General features: G+C 39.4%; 1 long non-coding RNA gene across 1 annotated transcript; it reads left to right on the top strand.

Moving 5' to 3' along the window:
• Positions 1-208: 208 nt before the first annotated feature.
• Positions 209-3,782, top strand: LOC122590548. Its single transcript, XR_006322530.1, has 2 exons — positions 209-3,355; positions 3,450-3,782. It is a non-coding gene; the product is annotated as an uncharacterized LOC122590548 (long non-coding RNA).
• The last annotated feature ends 16,629 nt before the right edge of the window (positions 3,783-20,411 follow it).

The raw sequence follows: 20,411 nt of genomic DNA, 5'->3' as shown, positions 1-20,411 counted from the left end.
TACAATAATCACAATTTAATTTTCTTTTTTATCCAAGAATGATAACTTTTTTAGAAATAAATTTAAATGGGTGTTTAATAATTATTGAGAGATATAATATTTAATTAAATTTTATATTAAAATGATAAATATTTTCAAAACCATACCAATTAACTAAATAAGTATTTTAATTAAACCTATTTGGAAAAAAACTACCCGTGCATCCCTATATAAAATGCGATGCCATTTTGTTTTTTAGGGTTTTGGGGGAGAAACATGTAACTCAGACGATCAACAAGCAATGAGGCGACAGCGGAGGGAAGAGGCTGTTTGTTGACTGCCCCCTTTTGCCGCTTATGATTTTCTCATTTCTCCCCCCACTCATACAGAAATACATATATACATACACATATAGATATAGATATAGATGTTGATGATTGATGTAAAAGAATTGAATGAATGGATGGTCTTGTTTACAAGTACTATATCCAAATCCAACACCATCATCGCCACCATTCTTCTATAATACAACTGATGATATAGTTGAGCGATATTATGGTTACAAAACCACAGGGACGATTTGTGAAATTAACTCTAAACTATATCTATAGTAAATGGGGCAGTGATGCTATACATTAATATTATCTGTTGATCGTCTGAGTTAAAATAATTGGGTAAAGTTTGAGATTTTACTGTATCTTGGCGGGGTAATCAATTATTCATAGATTGCAGCCATGGCGGTTTTATCCACTTTGCACCGATTCTTTTTTACAGATCTGAGCCCTTATTATGATAAGTAAAATGATTTTTAAACTTTCATTATTGGTTTATATTATCTAGGGTGCATTTGTTTGAAATAGTTTCTTGAATGTTACCATTACTAGTATAACTTTTAATTATACATATCTTTTAACACGTGTTTTGTTTTATTTTTTGCATATAATTTTTTTTATTTTCTCTTTCGAACAAAGCATATCAACTGTTTAGGTGGTGTATTGTGGTTATGGAGGTTGTATGTATAAGAATAGATTCTGATTGTCAGATTGTCACTTTCAACTGGGGTCTTGTAACTGAAGGAGGTTTGAATCTTGTAAATAGAGGTGGTTCATTTTTGACCCATTTACAGATGAAATAACCAAAGTGAGATGAAACTATAACTTGGTGGGGTAACTTTATGTAGCTTAGTAAATGTTGAGATCAACCAAAGTTAGTGTAGCTTAGTAAATGGTGAGATTAACCATAACTTGGTGGGGTAACTTTCTGTGGCCTTGTGTAGAAGTCATTTGAATTTTCAAACTTAATTGATTTTTACGGTGAATGCAGCTTTGTTGGTTTATTCAGATTCATTTTCTGATCCGAGCCTTACCAAAATTATTGCGAAACCGGTTAAATATATACTTTGTTAGACATTCATGTATTAATCACTGATTACAAAATCTTAACATGTGAATTTGCAACTACTTATTTGTTGGCTTGTTGCCTTGAGTCTGCCTCAGTCAGAATTCATGGCGGTGGGCGAATGGATATGGCTTTGAGAGTAAAAGTGTGTATGATGTTATTTTTTTCCTGAATCGTTTTGCTTTTTTTTCATTGTTCTTATGTCTTTCACTTTTTTTGATACTTTAATTTACAAGAGTTCATGTTCTATTATTTTAATTATTTTTGTGTATATTGTAAACTCTTTTTAACAACTTGAGTCCCAATGGAATGTTTTCTCTGTGCTATTCGGTACACTTGGGCCGAGTGGTGCAGAGACATAAGTTTGTGTGGTGGCCCTGATTAGTTTTATGCAAGGTCTTAAGTCGGTTTTAGCTTGGTGGGTTTGGGCATGCGACTCTGCTGTTGTATTGATTGCTAGGTTCATGTAAATTTTGTTTGTCATGTTTTTATATATTCTGTTTTTCATTTGTGCGTCGAGTATTCAAGTATGGGGTTGGCTTTTCTCAATGGACAGTTTCTTTAATTTGCTGAGCTCAAAGTTAATGTAAGTTTTGGTCAGGTAGTAGTGTGTTCTATTTGCTTGTGTTGAATTACATAATTGCTGGTGTTTAATTGCTTGTATAGTAGTTGGAAAGTCATAGGTGTTATTGATTTAATAGTTTAGGATGGTGGTCTCCAAAAAGAAAGCTTGATTGTGAATGTAAGAATACCATCTTTGACTTTGTATTGCATAATAAAGTGTAACCCTATTGCTACATATCTATTTTTAAGTACCATGTTGTGGGTTCTGTTCCAGGGGATTTGGGCTATAAATAGCTAAGACAAAATGGGGATTACAGAGGGCCGGTTTGTGGTTGCTAAACCTTTGTAACTTTGTTAATGGAAATGAAATGTTGTATCATAGTAGGAGGTTAGCGCACAGTTAGCTTACTTGGGATGTGAGTTACATCCACTCGAATCATTAATTTGAGAAGCAAATTTTTTTTTGTAAGGTTGTCAGCATATAAGTTAGCTCCGGGTGAATTTCAACCCATTTTCTTTTGGCTACATTTGACCTATCAAATACATAGAACAATATAGGCATGTTTGGTAAGTGGCTTTTGAGGGGCTTTTAGGAGCTAAACCGCAGCTTTTTAAAACAAGCTCTTTTTTAATAAAATAGCATTGTTTAAAATGTTTTCGTGAAAAAAAACCCCAGCCCAAGCCCCAGCTCCAGCCTATATATAATGGGATGTTTTATCATAGTAGTATAGAGCGGACTTTGTTTACTTGTTATGTAAGTTACCTGTATAGAAGTGCCCTTGAACTTCTAGCTGAGATGCTTATGTGGTTAGTATTTCTGTCATGGTAACGTGTTTTCAGCTTGTTTTGTAAAAGCACATTTGAGTCTCAACTTTTGATTGTTAATGAATATCTTAACATTTATTACTCTATCTGATGGAAACTTAGAGTCCTTTTAGTACAGTTGTCTTAATTTGCCATTATACATGTGTAAGGGTGATTTATGCAGGTGACAAAAGGTGGGACATGTTTCGGTTATCTGTAAGAAGTGAAAATAGATTGGCCGTCACATTTTGAAGGGAAAGGAGTATAAACGGTTGTGGTACCAGAACTGTAGTTCCTTTTGACATGAGATTTAGGGTGGTTATTATATCTTGGACTACATTCTAGCCGATTTTCTTCTTAGTTTTTGTATCTAAATTTACCAAAATATTCATATGTGCCACTCCTATAGGAATGTACCTAATGATGTAGATGGCTTAAGAAGGAACTGGTATGTTGTAATGTTGTGTGGACGGCCATAGTATTCGACAAAGTTTGAATTTCGCTGTTTGATGGATTTTATTCGACAAAGTTTAAATTTCGCTGTTTGATGGAGATTTAGTTCAGTTAATTAATGAAGTGGCTGGCTTGTACTACAAGAGAGTCTGGATGTGTAAGCTACTTTGAACTGGAGATGGTGTGAGAATTAACAAAAGTTTTTATTTTGTATCTGCATGATTTTTATTATTTTTTTAAATGTATGGCAGTTGAGTCTTCGCTTCAAGAATGAGAACCTCAGTAGTGAAAACCCAATGACAGGGTGGTGTTCCCAAGTTGTAATTCACCAATTGAAGTTTAAGAGCAATAAGGCTTCTGTTCCCACTTTCTGTAGAGAAGGCTTTTGCACTAAATATTAAAGGGGAATTACAGAAATGGATAGAAACTGAAACTATCATCACAGAAGGGAGCTATGATTACTGGATCTTCATTGTATGCCAATGCATGTAGGATGTGTGCGTTTGAATATTGTAAAGAATGTTTATGTGTCTGTTTATTGATTATGATCATGTTGTTAATAACACCCCTCTTTCTTCAAAGGATGTTTTTACGAATTGAGAACCAAGTATTTAAGTCTCGTTAATCTTTTTCGTGTCATCTATAAAGACTTTTGCAGTTTGTGATTGTATTGTCTGAACAAGATGCTAGTTGTGATTTTGCTATATGATTGATGCATGAAATATAACTCAATTTATCGTGGGACATTCATCTTGTATTAGTCTTCTAAACTATAATCATGAAGTCTGAAATCATTTGGATGGCCTAGAAAGATTGCATGGCTAAGACGCATTTAATTCAGTAGTCCACCACCACTTATTTTTGTAGGCAGAGGGTAAGCCGAACTCAAAAAAGGTATCTCGATCAGGACAAGTCGCCGCGGAAAGTCTAATAAGACAAAAGTCACATCGAATGTCGTAGTCAGCAATAACAGTGACTGTTTTGTCTTATTCGACTTTCCGCGGCGATGTCGCCGCCGCGGAAAGTCGAATAAGACAAAACTGTCTGTCGACTGTCATAGTCAACAAGAAATGTCGTTGTCGATATCGCCGCGGATTCTCCCATAAAGACAAAACAACACTGCAGATCAAACAGTGTATTTTCAGTATATAAAGACTTCTTCCCTTTCATTTTCAACATTCGCTTTCGTTTTCTATCGATCATTTTCCACATTCGCTTTCGTTATCGTTTTCATTTTCAATATATAAAGGCTTATTCAAAACAACATTCGCTTTCGTTTTCAGAATACATTAATATAAAAAGTTACAACATTTTTACAACATTCGCTTCTTCCTGCAAGTCTTAATCTTCAGGTATGTATCTATCTTATAATATAAATGTTTATATATACACTTATAATATAAATGTTTATATATAGTATAAATGGTTTCATTTTACAAAATATATCCGTACATACACTTATAATATAAATGTTAATATATAGTATAAAACTATTAATAATACATATATATATTATTAGTAATATATTTCCATACTCTTTTCTACCTTTATATATCTATCTTACGTAAACATGTATCTATCTTACTAAACATATATATATTATGGATATAGATATAAATATTATGTCTAGCCAACTAGCTACACCAACTCATTAAAAAACATCCCTTCTAAGTTAAAATACTTTTGAATAACAATAAATCGAATTTATGTTTACTTTGTTGTATTTTCAATCTTTATTATAATGGAGTCATTTTTTACTTCGCTTCCAGCCAAAATATGATTAATGTTACCTGTAAATCGAAATTGTTTTGTTTTTATTTCAATCCTAGTCATTATGGAGCCAATTTACATATGATGTACTAATTTTCATTTATGAATGATTGTTTTTTCAATTAAATTAAATCAATCAGTTATGTTGGTGGTTTTTTTTAATAAATGACGATAGTAAATCATTAACGATAGTTATATTAAAATATGAAAAATCAATTGTGAATCATTGTGTATTTTGGACTTAATGTAAACAAAGCAAGAGTTAAGGGTATCCCGACTGAAATAGATGTTGACTTGTTTTACTTGAATTGTTTCAGATGGATAGTTTGGAGGATATTTGGGCAGACCCAGAAAACGTACGTACTGAAGTGCCGGATGATGTGTTTGAGAGCCCTGATGCGGACGGGGAATTTGACTGCGAAGCTGGAGACTTAAAAACCGAGGAGGTGTTCGCTTCTGTCGAAGAACTGACGGAGTGGGCTCAAAGAACAGCAATGGGATTGGGTTATGTTCTAGTCATACGGCGGTCGAACAAAAACAAGTTAAAGGTGGTCAATAAAGTGACACTAATATGTCACCACGGTGGACAACCCGATAAGAGGTCACTTGGGCCACCCAAACAGACCAACAAGATAGGCTGTCCCTTTACTTTGGAAGGCCGGCCCGGGTATGATGGTGGTTGGAGGGTAATTGTAAAGGACTTGAGACACAATCATCATCCAACTACCGATCTGCATGGGAATGCATACGCGAGACGGATGACTGATGAAGAAAAGGAATATGTGGGAAACCAATCGGATCGCGGTTTGTACCCACGTCAGATCCTGGTAAACCTCAAACTTGAATTTCCGGGAAACCTGACTCGAAGAGGAGACATTAAAAACTTTCTGAAATCGAGACGGAGGTCGGGCCAAGAAGGGCGTACTCCAATGCAGGTACAAACATCAAATTGGTGATTATGTACTACGTTGTTGGAAGTGACATATTTACTATATCTTGTTCACTTTTCGCAGGTTATGTTCTCACTGCTGCAGGAGAAAAATTACTTTTACCAGTTTACTACAAATAGTAAAAATGGACGGTTGGAGAACCTCTTTTTCATGCATCCAACATCAATGACCCTATGGCGCGCATTTCCCTAGGTAATTGAAATAAACTCCACGTATAAAACCAACATCTACAACATGCCGCTAGTTGAGATCGTGGGCGTGACGTCAACGGGTAAGACCTTCAGTTTAGCATATGCGTTTATCGTAAACGAGCAGGAGGCGAATTATCAATGGGTGTTACAATGTCTCAAGTCCACCCTTGTTGAAGGCTTTGTCGTTCGTGTCGTTCTAACTGACAGGGAGCTGGCCCTGATGAGAGCATTGAAGGTTGTTATGCCGGGAGCGAAACATCTGTTGTGTAGGTTCCACATATGGCAAAACATATCCAAACACTGCGAACCGACATTGCGGCTGAAAAAAGTTGACATTGAACGGCTTAACGTCTGGTGGAAAAGAGTCTATCAATCTCGGACTCTTGACGAGTTTAACTCTTACGAGAAGGAGTTAAAGAATAATCTGGCAGCTTTCCCTAGCGTATACAAGTACCTGAACGATAATTGGTTGTCCCCGTACCGAGAGTATTTTGTGTCATGTTGGGTCGATGAACACCTCAACTATCAGAACCACACCACAAACAAAGTCGAGGCCGAGCACCACCTGCTGAAGGAAGAGTTGAGGGGGAAATGCACGTTTACTAGAATCCTGCAATGTGTTGATTCTGTCCTTATCAGTCAAGAGACAGAAATAAGGGGGCAACTGGGGTACAACAAGGGAACCTTGTTGTATAAACATAACTACAACTGTATGAAGGCCCTGTTGGGAGAGGTTTCTGATGTGCAAAATCAAGCTTTAAATTTATAAACTAAAACTACCAAAGAACTCACTACTACGCACTCACGGGCAGTGGACCCGATCGTTTGTAATATAGTTAAGAGGTAAGTCTAAGTTCGTTCTTAGGGACTGTGAGATGATTAGTTGCTTGTTAAATGGTTTGGAAAACAGGTGTTGCTTCGAAATTCCCCTTTGACAATTAAATAAATTGATTTGCAAAATGATTGCATAAATTAAAAAGAAAAGTTCAGACGATATAATTAAAAGTCATCCACCTTGACTTCCCTTGACTTCAAATGTGATTGCATCTGATGAAGAACAAATTCTCTAGAGTTTAAAAGACAATCGTGACAAGATTAAACTACTCACGTGGTACCACCAACCATGAACAAATTATCGAATCACCTAACTACTAGTCAAATTACCCAAGCCGGTACCACCAAGACCAAGACAATTCTCCTAACAATCAGTTTTATTGACTATCAAATTACCAATTGAACCTATGTGACAATAACGTGGTACCACCAACCGATATCAATCACGTTGACAAATTTAATCTTTTCTTAAAATGATATTCACTATCATACCATGAACTAGTGATAATTACTTATAGACAAATAACCGTTTTAAAATCACATACACATTCAACTGGTACCACCAACGAAGAATCATATGCAACCAATATCGAAATTGATTAAATGAAAAGAATTAAAATCATCAAGATCACGGAACAACGATAATTAAACAAACCCTTTTGAATTAAAAATATAGCAATCACATTATCCGTCTCGTTTCATCAAGGTGGATGATTAAACAGTTAGCCACTCATGATCAATTCACAATAATCAATGAAATAGAAAAGAAACATGAAGTACCAATTGTTTGAAGAAAATAAATTGCAAGACAATAATGTAGATACGATCTAGATGGGTGCTCGTAATATCTTCGATGAGTCTGCCTAAGTGAAACACTTGATTGGAGAAGGAAGAATCCTGATAGAGCAGCTCCTAGAAGGAGTTTGAATGCCTTGAAATTCGTGCCTAGGGTTTATATTTATACCCCTTGAAAAATAAGGCTTTAAGTCGGCCGTTGACTTTTGTTGACCAGCCTCCCACTGCGGCGCAGTGGTCATGTAATGCCCTCCACTGCGTCGCAGCCAAATATCTCTGTTTGAATTGCACGTCTTCAATCAGGGTGACTGCGGCGCAGTGGCATTGTTGCCGGCCCACTGCGGCGCAGTCAAACACTTTGACTTGCTCCCGTTGACTTCCTTGATCACTACGACGCAGTGGTACTCGGTGACACCCACTGCGTCGCAGCCTAAAATCACTGGACAAAAGTTACTCGTGTATGAACAACCACTGCGGCGTAGTGGGCAAATGTGCACCTCCACTGCGTCGCAGTCAACACATATATAAACCGGTTTCTTCGTTTTCTACTTTTTTTTCCTATTCGAATCAACTCTCGACATCATAGATCACCTCTAAGCCAATAAGTCTTCCAAAAATGCACCAAATGAACGCGTAACCTGTTTAGAGCCTGAAACAACTAACAAACACCATAAACGCGCCAAATGTACACGAAAACGACTTAAAACATATAAATAAATGGCCAATAATGATGTAGGTAATGGGTATAAATTAGTCACATCAAATCCCCCCACACTTGAGCATTGCTTGTCCTCAAGCAAATCCAAACTTTTAGTAAACTATTCCTTGACCATCAAATTGTCAAAACAAATGACAAGTTTCAAAAAGAAGCAACACCAAGCATGTCAAATGACAATGAGGCGAGGGAAGCAGTTTTAATCTTAAATGAAGACTCGAAATGTTTGACTATACCTGAACAATCCGTAAGCCACGATAATCAACTAAGCATAAATGAAACAAACGATCCTACCAATATCATTCTACTCCAACAAACTTACTTTCGGTGTTGAATATATGAAGAATCACTCATAGCTTAGTCGTGATGTATACTCTTTTACCATAGGCTTTAACTAGGATCGTCACTCCACCATTACGGCGCAAGGATCAAGTACATCGTCAAAATAGGCATAAAGGGTGGTTGTATAGTTAAACAAAGGCTACGTATATGAATATGAACAAACGGGATATATGGATGTAGGTTAATGATGAGATGATAAAATGAAAAATATATGGTATATGTTAGAATGCACAATATAGTCTAATTAAACTCATACCATTGATTGCCAACAAACCACCAACCCTTAAGCTGCCATCCCGCGAACACACCTCCAAAGCACCAAGTAAACCCGACACCATTGTGGTGTATCAACTTCAAACAACTTACAATCAACCAAATCTTCCATAATATTACAACAAACTTTCTAGACATTTGAAAATGAGGAATACCTACTAGTAGCCCAAGTTTTCTCTTTTTTTTTTTTATATATTTTTCTATTTCTGTTTTTCAATTCTCTTTATTCTTTTCGAACCATTTTTACTCTACTAGTAAATATCCTCTTACAATGATAACATGTCTATAACTCTTCACTTTCTTTGTTTGAACAATCCCAGAAAATCTTCAATAACTTAACCCGTTTACGTATTCTCATAGACAAAAATACTCCACAAATCAACCCATGAAACTCTCCCAAATCATCCAAACAACCATGACAATCAATGGCCCCCTAAATTAGACTATCGGTATAGTTAGGTGAAATTTACATGTAACGGTAGATTTATACAAAGGTAAGGCTAGGTTAAATGGATGTATATGTGTATAAGGTTGTATAGGTGAAAAGGGATATACAAAAGAAAAAAAATGAAAAGAAAGAAAGAAAAAGTATGGTCAAATCTAAATGCCAATTCGTCATCCGATGTACTCGTCACGATCATCAGGCCAAGTTCTAGAATCAACACATCACCGGCATACTCTTATCAATGAAAGAACCCGGAAATGGCTTAGAAATACCTCAAACACGCACATCTTAGTGCAAGGCATCAAAAATGAATACCCTTACTCCCGAATAAATCCAAGAGCCTAAGAGAGGGACGTATTTACGAAGCAAACAAGCCAAAACCGTCACCTGAACAACTATATATGAAATGATGAAATCTCACAATTTGGGTGTTTTGGGTATATATGAGCATGCAAGTAATGATATCAATCCCAAAGGACTAGCCAAATAACCGTTCAGAACACCCTTCGCCAATTAAAATCTTTTGCCAAGGAAAAATTTGGTAGTAAAATTGCTTAATACGTAATCAATTAAGTGTCAAAAGCAATTTACCACAAGGACAAGTTCAACTCAAGTTTAAAAATCATATCAACTTCTATTATCCCGCCAAATTGATAATACCAGTTTCAAACATGCACATCACAGTTAAGAGCTCAAAAGAGAAACTCAAACCTCTAGATAGAATCCAAAGGCCTACGAGAGGGACACATCAACAAAACCGATAGAAATCTACATGACAAAACAACAAAAGTGATATACCCGGTAGCTTAAACCTATTTACCACCCCCCCCCCCCCCCCACACACTTAAAATGGACAATGCCCTCAATGTCCATATTCGGTCAAACAAAGGTAAATAGGGGTAAGCGACATAGAAAAATAAAAGCACATACCGGGATGAGGACACATTTCGTTTTGAAACAAGTTATCGACCCCGGGTTACAAATGGCACTTCCGAAATAGGAAGGACACTTTGGTGGGCGGGATAAACAACTTGTGCCAAAACGGAAGGTGCGAGAGTAGTGTGTGCAAACATAGCAATACAAATAAGGCGCTGAACTTACTGCCAGCATATGCACACCATCACACAATCAACAAGCAAGGGGTTCCCCCCCACACTTGGGTGGAACTACAATCATCAATACCTGCTTCATAACATATCAACAATCAAGTCATAATAATAAGTACCATATCAAGCTATTGTTCTTGCAACCAACAAACAAACCTAAGAAAATAAAACCAAACAAGTTCAATGTCTCATCACCCCGTAGGGTGGATACTACAGAAATAAAGAGGAAAGAGAGAAATAGTATCAAGTACATTCATCCAAAAGACCGTCATGAATGAAAACCGAATAACCATCACATAACCCCATCCCACGGTGCCGGACGGAAGTCATCACCTCTCTAGCATCATCAATCGTACTGGCGGGGACGCCTGAAACTGGGCGGTGCAAAAAGATCTGTCACCCAGTTGCGGTCTTCTTCCTGTCCCGATCCGCTACCTCCATAACCTGTATCTGGCTGATCACCAACATGTCCAGAACCAGCAGCAGCATCAGCAAAACCCGAACCAGTACCTGCAAAGAAAGAAGGCATAGAAGTAGAAATGCCACCATCCCCACCCGTGTAACGCCCGAACTGGACCGGCCTCCTAGGAGATCCACCCAAATCATGAGGCCGAGGAACCAACTGGTCTGGCGTGCAAAAGTATGAACCACCATCGTGTCGATGTGGTGGAATAAAACCGGTGGAGGGCTGAACTCTGGAACAGGATCAGGTAGAACCAAAGGAGTGCTAGTCATCTGGGAATGCCATAGAGGCTGATAATAGTCCACAACATAATTAGTACGAGCCTGCTGCGAACCCAACCATGACATCTCCCCATCTATCCTCCGCTAGTAAGCATCAAACGCACGGGCGCTAGACTGCTGCCCCTCATAAATCTGCTGCAGTTGTGTACTCAAAGGAGTAAGATCAATATCAGTATGGCCACGCCCCCTCTGTGGCTGTGGCTGTGGCTGTGGCTGCGGTTGCGGCTGTGCATTCTCCATATCCTCATCATCATCACCCTCCGATGGTGGTGATCCGATCTCTCCCGCATCTTCAACCAATCTATCAGGAAGATTCCCTTCCTTCTTCCTGAGAATCCACGCCCTAAGCAAATCCTGACGAGTAAACTCAACCTTATACACTGGAATGGACAAATAGGTCTGACAAGCATCCGAATCGAAAATCCCCATATACTTGTAGATCCAAGTAATAAAGTGCCCCAACACAAGCACTGAATTGGAATGATTACACATCCGATCCAACAAGACCATAGGAGGAAGAGCAAACTTCCGGGGAGAACCTTCCGTGAACAACTTCATCAACCATAAATCTAACATGTACGCCTTATCCCAATGTGACGACCTCTGAATGAATGAGGTCACCAAGATCCGATGCAACAAGCGCAACCTTACACTTTGAATCCTGTTCACACTAACATAACCTCCCGAAACCCATTCATCACCACCCGAGATCCGAGACCAATACGCCTGAATGGACTCACCATCATCCAAATCTGCTTTCACACGATACCCCTTCCTCAACAACTCCCTAAAAGCCGGGGTACCAAGCTTCTGCATAGTATACATGCCCACATATGCTCCAAACTTGGCTATTGAAGCCCTCCTTTAAACTCCCCCGCACATAAACATAACAATCCTTTCTTCGAAAATATCTTTAACTCTACTTAACTCTTTAGTCAATCTCAACATAGAATAAAACTCCAAGCAAAGTTCCCGATAAACCGGCTCTCGATTCAAGAAAACATTATCCCAAATATTACAGTTGACAACTCTATCACCTACTCGCATTCCAAGCGAAAACCACTCCTTAAAATCATCTGCGAGCCCAAAGTATTGAATGTAAAATTGAGGCAAAAACTTTGGTGGGCACACTTTGTGCCTAAAGATCTTGTACAACTTGTTCAAGTAATTGTTCTTGTGGGGCTGAGGTATTTTCTCGAAGTTCAAGTATGCATGCCTTTCATTTATCTCGTCAAAACAAAGCAAAGCCGGCGTTTGAACTTGCTTTCAAGATCTCTTAGGAGCGGGATGGCTCCCTTGACCTTCTTGTGCTTGACGGCGTTCTTCGGCGGTCTGCAAATATACCAATTAAACAAAGAAACATAAGAGAAGTGCAACGCAAGACCATATTTCAACAAAACCGAAAAAACTAAAAATTACGAACAATTTCATCTCACTGCGGCGCAGTGGGCTTACATCACCCCTCACTACGGCGCAGTGGGATCTAAAATACGTGCAAGTCAAAAAAAGCAACCACTGCGGCGCAGTGGTTTATGCACACCCACCACTGCGGCGCAGTGGTGTGGATGTTCAGGGCAAATTCGACATTCAAACGACACAAAATCAATTTTCCCGGGTAATCTATTATTTTTCCAGTATCATCAAGCCTTTACCAAAACACTTATTCAGTTATTAATCCTCCCCCACACTTGTTTATCAAAAATCCCCAAATTTTCAAAACCCTAGTTTTTAATTTAAAATCAAATCTGGAACAACAAGTGTTTTTAATGAGAGATTAACCATCCCATTGGCTTTACTAACATCAAACTAACAAAACCCATCAATTAAATTTACAATTACAAACCTAAAACTAAATAAAAACGAAAATAAAAGAAAAGAAAAAGAAAAGTCAAGAAATCTTACCTCTCTTGCCATTATAGATGAGAATGTATGATAATCTAAAAGATGAAGAATCAAACTAGCAGATTTGAGGGTGGATTAGAGGGTTTTTCGGAAGCTTTTTAGGGTTTTACTATATACCCGTTCGTTTCTTTTGTTTGAGAGAAAAGGAAAGTTTTGAAATTTTGTGGGTAATTAAAAAAAACTTATCCTCTTACCTTACTTTATTACCCAGCCCCTTGACCAGTCAAACATGCCCACTACGGCGCAGTGGGCTTCGGCCATCACCTACTGCGGCGCAGTGGGTCACAAAACACTTCGGACACAAAAGGTGGGGACTGCGGCGCAGTGACCCCATTCACACCCTCACTGCGGCGCAGTGAGGGTTTTGGCAAAAATCCCATTACGATTGGTATGACTGCGGCGCAGTGGCCTAGTTACCTTGACCACTACGGCGCAGCCAAATATTACTGTTCCGAAACCAACCTTTTTACTTACTTACCTTCATCAGTTTCACCTCAAATGTTGCACCTGCACTTTTCTTGACAAAACAAGTTAAAACTAACTAAAAAAATTTGAAAATGAAACAAAGTCAAACACGGGTTGCCTCCCGAGAAGCGCTTAATTTATTTACGAGTCTAGAGCTAGACTCGACCAACTTCTAAGTTTCCGATTCAAAAATGGGGACCTCCTCAATCATCCCCTCCTCCCGTTCTTCTTCCACATACAATTTCAAACGATGACCATTCACAATAAAAGATCCATTCCCATCCCTTTTAAACAATTCGACATAACCGGACGGATACACATGTTTAATCACAAAAGGACCTATCCACCTAGAAGTCAATTTCGGTTGTTTAATTTTAAACTTTGGCAAAAACAACAACACTTTTGCACCAACCTTAAATTCCTTCCTACGGATCCTTTTGTCATGATAAATTTTGGTCTTTTCTTTGTAAAGCCGAGAATTTTCATAAGCTCCCAATCTAAGCTCATCGAGCTCATGGAGTTGTTACAACCTAAGTTCACCGGCCTCCATCATGTCCAGATTCAAATTTCTCAAAGCCCAATACGCCTTATGCTCTAATTCAATCGGCAAATGACAATTCTTACCGTAGAGCAACTTATATGGCGTCGTGCCAATAGGCGTCTTAAAAGCGGTCCTAAATGCCCACAAGGCGTCATCTAACTTTTTTGACCAAACCTTGGGGTTATCCCCGACCATTTTTTCCAAAATTCTTTTCAAAGCCCTGTTGGTGTTTTCCACTTGACCACTAGTCTGTGGGTGATAAGAAGTTGAAAAGTAATGATGAACACCATAACGTTTAAGAACCTTATCTAATTGATGATTAGCAAAATGCGTTCCACGATCACTAATTAAGGCTCTAGGGCAACCAAACCTACTGAACAACTATTTTAAAAAATCTATGACTACCCGCGCATCGTTTGTAGGCAAAGCCTTAGCTTCAGCCCACTTAGACACGTAGTCAACAGCAACTAGGATGTACTGGGACTTGTTAGACAGTGGGAACGGTCCCATGAAGTCTATGCCCCAAATATCGAAAACTTCACATACCTGAATCCCATGCTGTGGCATTTCATCCCTTTTTGTGATGCTTCCTTGGCGTTGGCAAATGTCACAGGTTTCAACCAACGTTTGGGCCTCTTCGAAGATTGTCGGCCAGTAGAAACCTGCATCAAAAACCTTTCTACCTGTGACTGGCGGACCATAGTGACCTCCGGTTGGCCCGTAATGGCAAGCATCCAAAATCTTTCTAGTCTCAGCTCCTGCAACACATCTCCTGACCATACCATCTGCACAAATTCGAAACAGATATGGGTTATCCCAGTAATAATGCTTAGCATCCGATATGAGCTTCTTCTTCTGTTGACCCGAGAAATCACTCGGTATTTCACCTGCAACCAAATAATTAGCAATGTCAGCAAACCAAGGACCTTCATCAGAACTAGAAATGACATTCAAATATTCATCGGGGAAGTGATCCTTGATCTCCCCATCCTGAAGCTCCTCCCGGTTCGGATCCTCCAACCGGCTCAAGTGATCAGCTGCTAAGTTCTCGGCACCTTTCTTATCCTTAATTTCGATATCAAATTCTTGCAACAATAGAATCCATCGAATCAATCTAGGCTTTGCATCTTGCTTAGAAAACAAATACTTCAGAGCAGAGTGGTCAGTGAAAACAACAGTTTTACTTAGTATAAGATATGACCGAAACTTATCAAATGCAAAGACTACCGCAAGTAACTCCTTCTCTGTAGTGGTATAGTTTTGTTGGGCGGGATTCAAAGTTTTACTAGCATAGTAAATCGGCTTGAAATGCTTGTCATCCCTTTGCCCAAGCACCGCTCCTACAGCATAGTCACTAGCGTCACACATCAGCTCAAACGGTAAATTCCAATCCGGTCCCACCATAATGGGAGAATTGGTCAACTTATCCTTCAATACTTGAAAAGCACTTAAACAAGATTCATCAAAAACAAAAGGGACGTCCTTCTCCAACAAGTGGGTCATCGGACGAGTGATCTTAGAGAAATCTTTAATGAATCTCCGGTAGAAACCGGCATGGCCAAGGAAACTACGTACCCCTTTCACATTTGAAGGCGGGGGTAACTTGGCTATCACATCAATCTTAGCCCTATCCACTTCTATTCCGGCCCTAGACACCTTATGACCTAGAACAATCCCCTCGGTTACCATGAAGTGACACTTTTCCCAATTCAAAACTAGACGAGCCTTTTCACACCTAGTCAACATCTTATCAAGGTTATGCAAACAAGACTTAAAGGAATCCCCAAAAACCGAGAAATCATCCATGAAAACCTCCATTGAGGTTTCAAGCATGTCCTGGAAAATAGCTATCATGCACCTTTGGAAAGTACCCGGGGCATTACACAAACCAAACGGCATTCGCCGGTAAGCAAAGGTACCAAATGGGCATGTGAAAATGGTCTTTTCTTGGTCTTTCGGGTCGATGGGTATTTGGAAATACCCGGACAACCCATCCAAGAAACAAAAGTATGCATTTCCGGCAAGTCTTTCCAACATTTGATCAATAAATGGGAGGGGAAAATGATCCTTACGGGTGGCATCATTCAACTTACGGTAATCTATGCAAACCCGCCAACCCGTGACAGTCCTAGTGGCCAAAAGTTCATTATTTTCATTTTCAATGACCGTCATGCGCCCCTTTTTGGGAACACAGTGGACGGGACTTACCCAAGAACTATCAGTAATAGGAAAAATGATCCCTGCATCTAAAAGCTTAATCACCTCTTTCTTAACCACCTCCTTCATATTCGGGTTAAGCCTCCTTTGTCTCTGGACAACGGGCTTAGCATCATCAACAAAATCTATCTTATGCATGCAAAAATCAGGACTAATACCTGGAATGTCGGTGGTTTTCCAAGCAAAATCCCGCTTATGAGCTCTAAGCACGGCTAAAAGAAGATTCTTCTCGTCACTCGAAAGTGCGGACGAGATGACAATGGGTAAAGAGGATTTACCTGCCAAGTAAGCATACTCCAAGTGGGCAGGCAATGGCTTGAGCTCCAGATCAGTAGGGGGTACATCAATCGAATTTGGCACCCTTGAGCTTCCATCAGCAACAACCTTTTCAAAGCTCTCATTTTCTGGAGGTGTCTCATCCATATCAAGCGCCATCACCTCTGCAAACTAATCATCATCACCAATGTCTCCAGCTCCCAAGCAAACGAGCTCCTCATCAACTTCTGTCTCCATGAATTCCTGAAACTCCTGATCCAAAGCATCATCAATGACGTCAATCCTGAAACAAGATTCATCAGTCGAGTAAGAATGCTTAATAGATCGTTCAACATTAAACACTATTCTATCCGTACCCACACCCAACGAAATTTCCTTATCTTTCACCCAGATGATAGCATCCGCGGTGTTAAGGAATGGTCTACCTAAAATCAAGGGTACTTTAGTGTCTTCTTCCATTTCCAGGATCACAAAATCAACAAGAAAGACTATATGACCTACTTGGACAGTCATGTTCTCAGCAATCCCAATGGGATACTGAAAATAGTGGTCAGCTAGTCTTATACTCATACGAGTGGGTCTCAAGATACCGGAAGGCAACTTACTCCAAACCGAGTAAGGCATCAAATTAATACTTGCACCTAAATCTGCTAAAGCCTTACAAGTCAAAGTACGAATGGAACAAGTTATAAGAAAACTCCCTGGATCCTCAAGCTTAGGCGGAATCTGTTGATTCTGCAAGATAGCAGAACACTCAGCATTGAGATATGTCGCCTTCACCTCATCCATTTTTCCCTTGTCTGTAACGAGTTCCTTGATAAACTTTGCATAGTTGGGCATTCCCTGTATCAAATCAACTAAAGGCACATTAATATGAACATTTTTAATCATGTTAATAAATTTATCATATTGTTCCTTCAATTTGGCCTTCCTGAACCGTTGTGGAAATGGAACCTTAGGCTTATATGGCTTAGCCTCGGGTGTCACCGCCGGTTCCGGTGGGGTAACCAGAGTCTTCACAGTCGGTTGATCTTCCATCATAATCTCCTCATCAACATCTTCAGCTTTTTCATTTCTTGTATCCTGCACATTTGAAAAAACAACATTAGGGTTAGGAGGAGGGGCATAGGATCTACCTGTACGAGTAGTAATGGCCTTCGCCTGCTCATGACGAAAAGGTGGTGGAGTGTACTTCTGACTACTGCTCGATCCTTGATTCTGCTTTGGATTCTGCTGAGTGTTACTAGGCAAAGCACCCTGGGGCCTAGTTAGAGCAGCCATCCTACTTTCAAGATCCTTAAAGTTAATATCTTGATTCTTGGCATTCATTTCCACCTTGCCATTAATCCTGTCTAGCATCTCACTCAACTCCCGAGTATCCTCCCTGATGTTCTGGATACTTGTGTTTGTCTCAATCTGATTACTCATCATCTGCTTCATCATCTCTCTCAGCCCGGCATTAGGATCGGTAATAGAATAGGAAGAACCCGATCCTTGGCTTTACTTAGTCTCTTGCTGCTGTGGTTGGCTTTGATAGTTGCTCTTTTGCCACCTGTTACCAGAAAAACGAGAAGTATTAGCAGGAAAAGAAGAGTTATAGGAATTGTTACCTGATGACCGATTTTGAAAACCAGTGTTCCTCTGAAAACCTCCTTGCTGATTCTGAACAAAGTTGACATCTTCAGGTCCCCGGTTGGGACACTCTTCAGAATAGTGTATGTCTCCACAATGGTCACATCCATCAGCTAGCACCTTCACATCTCGCTCTAGATATCCAAACCTCGCTTCTTGGTTAGCAAAACCTTTATCAATCCTTGCCGATAAAGCTTGAATCTCATCAATTACACTAGAACTATTGCTTCCATCGGCCCTTGCAACCTTGTTTTGCTTGAATTGGCTCTCATTCTTCATAAACCTCTTATCATCCATGGCCGCATTATCCTTCACCATTCGCTCCAAAATGTCAAAACCTTCATTTGGAGTGATCTTGCAAAAATTCCCACCAAAAGCATATCCCATCTCTCTTTTTGAGGCCTTGGTCAATCCATCAAAGAACAACTCAACATATTTCTCCTTGGTCAAATCATGACCCGGACAATTCCTCAACATCTCTTTAAAGCGGATCCATGCATCTACCACATCTTTCCCATCTTCTTGCATGAAAGACCTAATCAAGTTCTCCAATTGCCTTTGAGTTCTAACCGAGTAAAACTCTCCGATAAAAGCTTCCTTGAGTTGATCCCAAGTTGTAATTGAATTCTCAGGAAGATCATTAAACCAATCCTCGGCTTCCCTAGTAAGAGTGATAGGAAAAGTTTCAAGTTTCACGGCATTCATTTGGTTTTGGCCATATTGGTAGAGTCGTGCCAACTTCTCAAACCTCTCCAAGTGCTTATATGGATCCCACTTCTTCTTTCCATCAAACTTTTGTTCCTCGATACTCTTTAAATGATTCGGTTTCAAATTAAAGTTTTGATCGACCGCCGGTGTTCTAATGGCGGAACCAACAGCCGAAGGGATATTGCGGGCTCGGTCTCCATACTTGATATCATTCGGATCTCTTGGTGGATTGTCACTCATCTCCTCTTTTACAAGTGCAAGGTCAAAGAATTCCTCAAGAAAGAAGCCTTCTTCGTCCCAGTCTGGTGGTGCCTTGTAGTTGATCCTACGTCTAGGTGGAGTTTTTAGTGGACTAAAAAGAGGTCTCCCCGAAGAGTGCAAAATCATCAACTATTGTCGTATCCTGCAAAACAAAACTAACACCACGCGTCAAATGCACCTGAACGATAATCTGGCAGCTTTCCCTAGCATATACAAGTACCTGAACGATAATTGGTTGACCCCGTACCGAGAGTATTTTGTGTCATGTTGGGTCGATGAACATCTCAACTATCAGAACCACACCACAAACAGAGTCGAGGCCGAGCACCTCCTGCTGAAGGAAGAGTTGAGGGGGAAATGCACGTTTACTAGAATCCTGCAATGTGTTGATTCTGTCCTTATCGATCAAGAGACAGAAATAAGGGGGCAACTAGGGTACAGCAAGGGAACCTTGTTGTATAAACATAACTACAACTGTATGAAGGCCCTGTTGGGAGAGGTTTCTGATGTGCAAAATCGAGCTTTAAATTTATAAACTAAAACTACCAAAGAACTCACTACTACGCACTCACGGGCAGTGGACCCGATCATTTGTAATATAGTTAAGAGGTAAGTCTGAGTTCGTTCTCAGGGACTGTGAGATGATTAGTTGTTTGTTAAATGGTTTGGAAAACAGGTGTTGCTTCGAAATTCCCCTTTGACAATTAAATAAATTGATTTGCAAAATGATTACATAAATTAAAAAGAAAAGTTCAGGCGATATAATTAAAAGTCGTCCACCTTGACTTCCCTTGACTTCAAATGTGATTGCATCTGATGAAGAACAAATTCTCTAGAGTTTAAAAGACAATCGTGACAAGATTAAACTACTCACGTGGTACCACCAACCGTGAACAAATTATCGAATCACCTAACTACTAGTCGAATTACCCAAACCGGTACCACCAAGACCAAGACAATTCTCCTAACAATCAGTTTTATTGACTATCAAATTACCAATTGAACCTATGTGACAATAACGTGGTACCACCAACCGATATCAATCA

The sequence above is a fragment of the Erigeron canadensis genome, chromosome 3 (genome assembly GCF_010389155.1).
Source record: "Erigeron canadensis isolate Cc75 chromosome 3, C_canadensis_v1, whole genome shotgun sequence".
In the NCBI taxonomy this organism is placed as follows: domain Eukaryota; kingdom Viridiplantae; phylum Streptophyta; class Magnoliopsida; order Asterales; family Asteraceae; genus Erigeron; species Erigeron canadensis.
This window is presented reverse-complemented; position numbering and strand designations above follow the sequence as displayed.